Source organism: Tamandua tetradactyla, chromosome 1 (genome assembly GCF_023851605.1).
Source record: "Tamandua tetradactyla isolate mTamTet1 chromosome 1, mTamTet1.pri, whole genome shotgun sequence".
Lineage (NCBI taxonomy): Eukaryota > Metazoa > Chordata > Mammalia > Pilosa > Myrmecophagidae > Tamandua > Tamandua tetradactyla.
Window position 1 is genome coordinate 148206061 of NC_135327.1, and position 10212 is coordinate 148216272.

General features: G+C 36.3%; 1 pseudogene; it reads right to left on the reverse strand.

Annotated features, from left to right (window-relative positions):
• Nucleotides 1-9320: 9320 nt before the first annotated feature.
• Nucleotides 9321-9793, reverse strand: LOC143686873 (chromobox protein homolog 1 pseudogene; annotated as a pseudogene).
• Between the last annotated feature and the right edge of the window lie 419 nt (nt 9794-10212).

Below are 10212 nucleotides of genomic sequence, written 5' to 3' on the forward strand. Positions count from 1 at the left end.
CTGGAAAATATATTTCATGTGGAAAAGGGGTATAAAAATTATGGGGTAGAGGAATGAAACTGGTTGATATTCTTGGAGAGAAGATTGGTACTTCTGGGTTTCGGGGCTTATCTGGTATAGAAGCCATCTGGAGGCTTTAAGTTTCTGTAAAAATAAACTTAATATGTAAAACTTTTAGAGTTTTATATAGAGCCCAGTGTATTCTTTAGGGTTTTCAGGAATACTGTTGGTTGGGGCTGGCCATGTTCTTTGAATCCATTCCTGTGGATGTAGATCTATTGTAGGTAGGCCCTTTTGATTAGGTTATTTCAATTGAGATGTGTCCCATATATTCTAGGTGGGTCATAATCACCTTACTGGAGTCCTTTATAAGAGGATAACAGAACACAGGAAAGGCCAACAGAACACAGAGAAGCTGATAGAGGAAGCCACTGAAGTCAGAAGCTGAATGCAATGAAACCTGGAATAGAACAACCAGCAGACACCAGTCATATATCTTCCCATGTGACAGAGGTGTCCCAGATGCCAGCAGCCTTTCTTCAGAGAAGGTATCATCCTGTTGATGCCTTAATTTGGACATTTACATGGGCTTAGTACTGTAAATTTGAAAGCTAATAAATCCCAATTGTAAAAGTCAACTTATTTCTGTTCTAGTGCAGAATCCCCTTACCATGGGTAAATATATGAATTGCCACCTAATGCTGGCTTCTTCATTCTCACTAATGTTCTTATGGATGTTGCTCCAGCAATTTTCCCCTTTCTGTTTGCATTATAAATTTCCCCCCTATAGCGGATCTGCCTGTACAGTAAATTTTCCCATCCCCATGTTTAAAAAAAATATTTTGGCTTTCTCCCACCATTTAGTTACTATCTAATTTTCTTTATCCTTAAAGAAATGTTCCTCAAGAGTAGTATAAACTTGTCATCTTCAAAGCTCTATACTTATTCTTTTAGAAACCCATTTAATCAGGTTTTCCTCCTTACCAATTCCTGAAACTGCTTTTGTCAAAGTCACTGATAATTTCCTCATATAAAATCTAATCTTCGATTTTGTATACTTATTTTGTCTAACACAGCATATGCATGTGACTCAGCTGATCACATCTTCCTTCTTGAAAGACTATTTTCACTGGTTTCCCAGGATGCTTTATTCTCCTGGCTTTTCATTGGTCACTCTTTCCCAGTCTCCTTTGCTGGTTCTTTCACATATCCCTAGACTTTAAATGCAGAAGTGTCCTAGAGTTCATTCATGGAATTTTTTTCTGTCTACACATGAGCTTTGGTGATTCTGTCTAGTTGCTTGGCTTTAAGTTCCATCTCTATACTATTGACCCACCACCACCACCTTCTGTTTGGGGCAGGGCATCTTTGGGTACCATAAATATGCGAAAACTGCCCAGGCAGAATGTTTGTGTAGGAATGGACCTGTCTGGTGAAGACAAACACACCTGTGGTGCCAGTATGACTTGTTTATCACAGTTCCTATTTTCCCGTGGAAGCAGGGGTTTTAATTAGTTGCACAAAAGATTGGACATATATGTCAGCTTGCCTCAGTTGGTTTTGGGTTCTTCTTTGTAATTTCCAGAGTAAATGGAAGTTTAAGCAAATTATGATGATTAGCAAAGCTATTTACCATTATAACTTCAAGTTTGAAAGCAGATCTTCTCTTCTAAATCTGCTCCTCACTTGAAAGGTTTCCTCTTTTCAGTACATGGAAATGCTTCTGGGTGTTCATGCCAAAAAGTCTGGGGATATCTTTAAGTTTTTCATTCTTTATCTTTTTCAGTCTTCTCCATCAACAAATCCTTTTCCTTCCATCCTTGTCCTTTGGGAATTCATAATAAAGATAGCAACCTGAGATATTCCTCTAAAATCAAGTCTGGTTGCATTATTCTTCTGTTCAAAATGTTTCAGTCATTTCTCAAATCAAGATAAAATACAAAGTATGTAAAGTAGTTTATGAGAGGTTCATGTGAGAGACCCGGGTTCAATTCCTAGATGATGCACGCCTCCCCCCCCCAAAAAAAAATTCCTTGAGGCCTTCCAGTTGCCTCCCTGACTTCATCTTTTATAAGTCTTCTCACTTACTCTACTCAAATTACCCTACACATTATTGCTTCTGGAAAATCCCCAGCACATTTCAACCTCAAGACCTTTGCGTTAGCTGTTTCTTCTTCCTGAAATATTCTACTTCTATGACTTCACATGCCTAGTTATATGACTTAACCCCCCTTTATATCTTTGGTAAAATTTTGCCTCAGAATGGCATGACCTTGCCACTTTATTTAAAACTGCAGACCTTGCCATATCAACACATACAAGATCCATTCTTACCCTCTTTTTGTCATATTGTATATTTTGTTTCTTAGGATATAAGCTACCTGTGGGTGAAGATTTTTGTCTATATTATTCAGTTATTTTCTTGGAACCAAGAATAATCCTAACATAGAAAGCACATAACAGTTTATTGAATGAATAAGTAAAAGTTTACTGAATGAATAAGTACATCTGAAAAAAAGATTAGTCTTTAGAATATTAGTAGAACTTCTGTAAGCCCAGAAGGAAAAGATAAGCAGGCCAGTAGAAATATGAGCTAAATCTATCAACAAGCAGCTTACTAAAGAGATAGCAAGAAAAGTCAATAAATGTGAAAAGATGTTTGGCCTTTCTAGTAGTCAAGAAAATAAAACTAAAATAATAATGAGACACATTTCAAACACATTTATATGGTGATATTCAAAATAACTTAAAGGCTTCTATGGTGATATTCAAGATAACTTAAAGCTTCTAGTAACACTCAAAAAGGATTAAAGTGAATAGTGACTTAACAATAGGGGTGGAATTGTAAATTAGTTCAGGTATTTTGGAGGATGATTTGGAAAATGCTAATAGAGATCGAAAATTGTGTACACCATTAAACCCAAGGATGTGCCTTTTAGAGACTCTTACTTTATGGGCATATGGAGTCATATATAGGATGTTCTTTTAAACACTGATTCATTAGTGGGATACTAGATATATAAACTCTAGTGTATTTATCCAAAGTAAAGTTCTACTACATCACTTAAGTAAAGCTTAATTATTGATAGGTTAGAAGGAAAAACAAATGTTATTCCAGGAAAATAATAAAAAGTTGGTGTTGTGTTAAGTTGAAAACAGACTCTGAAAATCTAGGTAAGAATAAGTTTATTGAGCTAAATGACACATGGAGGAACAGAACTAAAAGAAAGTTACTGATCAAAGAAAAGTTGTGGGAAAACAGTTTATATATCTGCTTAGAACAGAGAGAGATGTAAGGGCACTGGGAGGGAGAGTCAAGGAGGATGTGAACTATGTGAGTTGTTTGAGGCAGGGCGTCTTTAGGTGCCATAACTTGTAAAAGCTGCCTAGACAGAATATTTGTGTAGGAATGGGCTCCTTTGGTGAAGATAAGCAGGCTTGCTGGACTTGTTTATTACATTTTCTCTTTTCCCATGGAGAAAATTAGAACCACCAAGGATTGCTGGTATGTTAGCTGCCTCAGTTGCTTTTTTTGTTTCTTCTTTGTGGTTTCCTGAATAAAAACAGAAGTTTACGCAAATTAAGATGATTAGTAAAGCTATTTACTATTATAACTTCACAGTTATATTATTTTCAGGTAAAATAAGGCACAAAGCATTATTAGGGATCATTAAAAATATCGTAGCAAAGCTTCAATTCACCAGAAAGATAAACTGTTTTCTAAATTTTATGATACTTATAACAAAGCCTTAAAATATTTTCCAGACCAATTGAGATCTGGCATTCTAACATAAGAATTCATTATTCAATGATAAACTCAATAGGACCCAGGTTATGATCTCTAAATTCCATTTCCCATTAAAATGAACTCTTCCTTGGAGAAATGACTAATTACAGGTCTAGGAAAAGAAATGGGCTAAAAGAATCTGGAAATTCTTGTTGTAAACACAAAACAAAGAAAGTGATAAAGACTACTTAGTTTGTATTAAAAAAAAACCCAGAACCAAATTTTATAACATCAAAAATAATAACATATGTGATGGAATGTAGCTGATCAAATATTTTATAATTGATTAAAAAGACCTCATTGGTCATTGGCCACGTTTGGAGAATGCTACAGAACTAGCTTATTCTGAAAACTGGTAAATAAAATGAACAAAACAAGCATTTATCCTGCCTTTCTTATAAAAACCATACCATAAATTAACTGTATAGTAGACGAGTGAAAGTTTTCATTTATACAAAATTTCCAGCTAATAAATTTTGAGGGAACAATGGAGTTAGAATGCCATCTAGAGATTCTGTAATCTCTAATTGTAATAAACTTCAATGGCTGCTGAAAATGTGGCCATACCTGAATTTATTGATCAGTCACAAAGAGAGAAGCAACCAGATGTTAGGTGTCTCAAGATGTGATGCAAAAAGTATAAAATAAAAAGGACTCAAAATCACCTATGTGTATATTTCCAAGGAAAAAGAAAGAGAAAGAAATAAAATAATCTGTTAGTCTATCGGTTTATAGAAAATACAGGAGACAGAGAAACACAGGGATACAATAAGCAAAATCTATAGGAAATACTATAAGAAAAATGACCCAGGTTCTTCCATCAATAAATTGAACATATTAACTAAAAGAAATGCAACCAAATTGAGGACATAAGAGTACTAATGAATATTTGATTGCATTTAGAAAATATTAGTAACTATTTAAGGGTACAATGATAATATGATTATGTTTATAAAAAATCATTTCTTAAAGATACATAGTAAAGTATTTACAGAAGAAATTATATGATATTCATTTAAAAATAAATCCAATAACTAAATCCAGAGAAATGGGAAAAATAGATTAGATAAGATCAGCCATCTGTTGGGAATTTTTAAAGTTATTTTAGAAGATACATGAGAGTCCATTTTACTATTCTTTCTACTTTTGCATATGGTTGAAGATTTGTATAATAAAAAAGCTTAAAAATAATATGTTTTGATCATATTTTAATATTCATATATAGTACTTTTTTAAAATAAGAGAAACCCTTTGACCATATTTCTAATATCAAGGAAATATGCATATATAACTACAAATAGAGCAAAAGAATAAGAAATGTAAAAAGGAAAAATGTTTAATTTTCATTTCATCTGAGCATTTTATGGGAAAGAATTATTTTATAATTTTGGTAGTAATATATAATGAAAAATAGAGAATTTTTGCAATTTATTAATCTGAAGTTTATTAATATGCATCTTAATTTTGTCAAACAGAAAACACTGTCATCATTAAACACAATTCAAGTCAATTGAAGGGATAATTTAGTAATTTATTTCCCCTTGAAGGATATATGAACTAAAATATTTTTGAGGCATAAGGAAGTGAGTATATGCATCTTTATAAATGAAAATAATCATTATAATTTGCCATTTTTAATGGTCTTTTAAAATTTTAGTTTTCTTTTTTAACAGTATACAGCAGCAAAGCCATAAAGAAATGGCAGGTCAGTACTTGCAGGTATTCAGAATATGTTGAATAAAGAACATTATTCAAATGACTGTATCTTTGCATATTTATAGATATATACATGTGATGTTATAATAATGCTACACTCTAGATTTTCATTTTATAAATTATGACTTCGTAAAGATTTCAGCAATGCATATTATATCCACTAGCACATCTCAGATATGTATGTTACTTGAATAAAAACAAAAAAATTTAAAACTGACTGTTTGAAATCCATTGTTAGGATCCATCAACTGATTGAGTCCTTTTTAAATATTCAGTACCTGTTCAGTTTTTCATAGACCAAGCCTTAGCAGTTTCCCTTTAGGGAACAGTATGCAATGGGACTTTCCCACCGTGCAGAAATATGTGCGTAGGCTACAAAAGTTAACTAGAGAAATGTTTAGTTTATTTCTTGTAAAGGCCAAAACCAGAAAAATGGTCTGAAGTTAATCAAAACCTTCAAAAAATTTAGTAGAGAGTCCACAGAAGGCATTTAGATAGCTAAAGAAAAAAGAGACTAAATAATAGCAAACATTAAATTTAAAAGTGGTAAAAAATTGCAAATTACTTGGCATATCTGTTTACAATATGTAACATCTAATTTCCTCTTATTTATTATAGTAAAAGTGATTTCTTTAATCTTCATAAATCTCCCTAAGAACATTAAGTTTGAATTAGAAGAGCACTGCTCGAGGTCTCTCAAACAGTAGCATTGTAACTCGGGGCAACTCACTCAAGCTCTTTTAGCTTCAGTTTTATCTTCGCGTAGCATCAGTTTTATTTTTCATTATTATGATAGAACAATCAATAATATTTGTCTGTCTTTCCTTAGAGTTATTCTGAGATCTAGTAATTATTTGCGTGAAATGGCATTGGTAGATCTAAGGGCTGTATCAGTAGTAACATCAGTTTAGAACTACATCCTACAATTCTAATGAATGAGGATCAGGTTGGACATATGGGACAGAGTAGGAGGAGATTAAGAGAAACTGATCCTTTCTATGAAAGTGGAGACTGATGCTACCACATTAAGGACCTTGGATTCAATGAAATTCCTCCTCATATAGTACTTGGGTTGTGGCCCCTCAAGTACTTTAAGGAAAAATTATTCTGTCACAAAGAAATCCTTATTCTTTTTTTATATATAAATCTATAGTTTCATTAAGACAGAAGCTGACAGTGTGGTATGAAGATTACATTTGAACGAAGTGTTCACAGAAGTCTAACACATGTCTAAGAAGAGTTTACAATGCAGCTCTAGATGGTGTCAGGGTCAGATGGACCTCATGATTCAAGACAAAGCATTTTGGGTATCATTTAATTTTAGGTTTTTTTTTGTTGTTGTTGGTTTGTTTTTTGCTTGTTTGAAGTGGACCACTGCCCCAGTGTGAAAATTTAATTTCTCCTGAGACCAAGGCTACTGAAGTCATTCAATTCTTGAATTGATTCAGTGAAACTTGTACTGTAAGTGACTGAATGCTACCACCAATGGTTTTAGAATTCAAAGTTCAAAAAGCAGAGAGGCTATAAAAGTTTTCCACCTTTAGAACACAGGCCCCTGTCTTCCCCTATTCTCCCATCTCCTATACCACCCCTTTTTACTTCCCCCAAATCCTCAGTCAGTGGCTTGGATGGACAAGCTGATATTTATAACTTAATTGGAAAAGAAAGTGTGCTGGTGTGAAATGATGTATGGACCCTAGAAAAGCCATGTTTTAATCAAAATCCCATTTCATAAAGGAATAATACCCATTCAATAGTGTATATTTGGAACTGTAATCAGATCATCTCCCTGGAGAAGTGATTTAGTCAAGTGGTTGTTAAGCTGGATTAGGTGATGTCATGTCCCCGCCAATTGGGGTGGGAGGCTGTTCTAGTTTGCTAGCTGCTGGAATGCAATATACCAGAAACGGAATGGCTTTTAACAAGGGGAATTTAATGAGTTGCTAGTTTACAGGTCTAAGGCTGAGAAAATGTCCCAATCAAAACAAGTCTATAGAAATGTCCAACTTAAGGCATCCAGGGAAAGATACCTTGGTTCAAGACGGCCAACGAAGTTCAGGGTTTCTCTCTCAGCTGGAAGGGCACATGGTGAACACAGCGTCATCTGTTAGCTTTCTCTCCTGGCTTCCTATTTCATGAAGCTCCCCGGGAGGCGTCTTCCTTCTTCATCTCCAAAGGTCGCTGACTGGTGGACTCTCTGCTTTGTAGTTTTGCTCTCTCTGAATCTCCCTGAATCTCTCATTCTCCTTTTATAGGACTTCAGAAACTAATCAAGACCCACTCAAATGGGTGGAGACATGTCATCCCCTAATCCAGTTTAACAACCATTCTTAACTAAATCACATCAACCAGGGAGATGATCTCATTACAGTTTCAAATATACAGTATTGAATAGGGATTATTCTACCTTTAAGAAATGAGATTTATATTAAAACATGGCTTTTCTTAGGGGGCATACTTCCTTTCAAACCAGCACAGAGGCCTATAAAAGAGGAAACATTTTGGAGAACAGGCGATTCAGAGAGAGCAGAGAATGCTGCAGCACCATGAAGCAGAGTCTATCAGCCAGTGCTTTGGAGATGAAGAAGCAAGACACCTCCTGGGGAGCTTCATGAAATAGGAAGCTGAGAGAGAAAGGTAGCAGATGACACCATGCTCACCATGTGACCTTCCAGATGAGAGAGAAACCCTGACCGTGTTCACCATGTACCTTTCCAGATGAGTGAGAAACTCTGTGTTCACCATGTGCCCTTCCACTTGAGAAAGAAATCCTGAACTTCATAGGTCTTTTTGAACCAAGGTAACTTTTCCTGGATGCCTTAGATTGGACATGTCTATAGACTTGTTTTAATTTGGACATTTTCTTGGCCTTAGAACTGTAAACTACCAACTTATTAAATTCTCCTTTTAAAAAACCATTCCATTTCTGGTATATTGCATTCTGGCAGCTAGCAAACTAGAACAGAAAGGATCTTCTTGTCAATTTTAAGAATTAGCACCTCAAAGACAGAATGATCTGCTTGTGTATATGCTCCAAAAAAAAAGACTCCCTCCTCAGTCAGTTTCCATCTCCAAATGGCAGCTCTGATAAATTACTAACTGACTCAGTCCTTTGTGGAAGACAGCATTTAAACTTCGGCAGGGAACTCCTTGGCTTATAGGTTTAAGGCATTCACAGCTTTGAAACAGTCTCTCACCATCCTCACATGTTGCCAATGACATTTTTGAGAGGATAAAATATTCTGAGGCAAAGAACCAAATCATTAGTAACCTGTATTTTTCACTGCTTCACCGTTTCCCCAATTAGGCCTCAAATTTCAACGAAAATAATTCTACCCATCTCCCTTCACCCTACTCCCACCGCAAATAATACACCAAAAATAGCCAAAGTTACACACAAGCTGCACTGTAAAAATGCAGTTAACACTATTGGGAAGAAGGCTGTGGGTTGTGGAAATGCTCTTTGAAGGGCTACAGTATCTTTTTGCTCTCTCACAGGCCACTCTGCAAGTCCTTCATGGAAGGCCCTTTGCTTTTCTCAGCAAAGTGCAGGATGGGTTGCCTTGAAACACTATCCCCTCCCTTCCCCTCCGCTGGGATGGGTGTGCAAACTCTATAGCATGGAATGGCTTTAAAAGCACTTAGGCTGCTGCAGGGCATAGAAATTATATTGGCTCTTCAAAGGACATCGTCTCCAGCCGACTCCTTCCTTCCCCACTTAAAACCCACAGTCAGAAGTGAGGGAGGCTAGTACTCAGTTGAGTTAATTCTTGTCATCATCCTCTGAGGGATAGGGATGCCACACCAGCATTCCTAGCTATGGGCACTTGACATTGGCTTTCTTGGCAGGGACCAGATCAGCCTCATCAGAGTTTTTCCATTTCATCAGGAACATGAGTTCTCCACTGGAGTCTGTAACTCCAATAATCCACTCTGGCTCCAAATCCCAGGCAAAGCCTCCTGGCTTTTCTGACTTCTTTCTTCTTTTTTGGTTTACCCCCCTCTCCTTTACCTTCAGAATTAGAGTCAGATTTGCACTTGCATCCCTCTGACTTATCTGTCTCATGTGTCCTTTTCTGTGACTGCAGAAACTCAGCAATGAGGTCAGGGCAATCCAGGTTTTCTTCTGGGTCTCATGCATCATCTTCATCTGAGAATCCCTTCCACTTGAGGAGTTACTCCACTTTGTGGATAAACCAGTCTATGATTGAGAACTTTTCCCACCACATATTCCTCTTCCTCTCTCTCTAGCATCTCTTCCACTTTCTTCTTGTTTTGTTTTTTCCCCATAGTGCCCATCAGCTTTCTGGTGTAAAGGGTGAAGCTGTTCAGAGCAGAACCCAAGAGTTGGAAGGGAATCAGTGCTGTGCTATTGGCGCATTGGGGAGGGCCAGTTGGGGAATGGCGTATAGGAAAGCAAGTAGCCGGGTGGTTGCGGGTGAACCCTCGTACTGCAGGCCCCAGAAATTCTTATTCTTGAATGCTCTTTTGCTTCAGGCAAATGGGGCCAAAAGATATTTCTTCTAGACAAGTCAATTACACCTCTGATTGCCCCATATTTGGTTTCTGACGCCATCACTTCTCAGTTATAGGAATGTGAACAAATTAATTGACTCTGTGAGCTTCAATTCCTTCTCTAGGGATAGCGGTGTATGAGTTTAAACAACTGACCTCAATAGGGTGCAATCATTAAACGATTTTATTTTCCT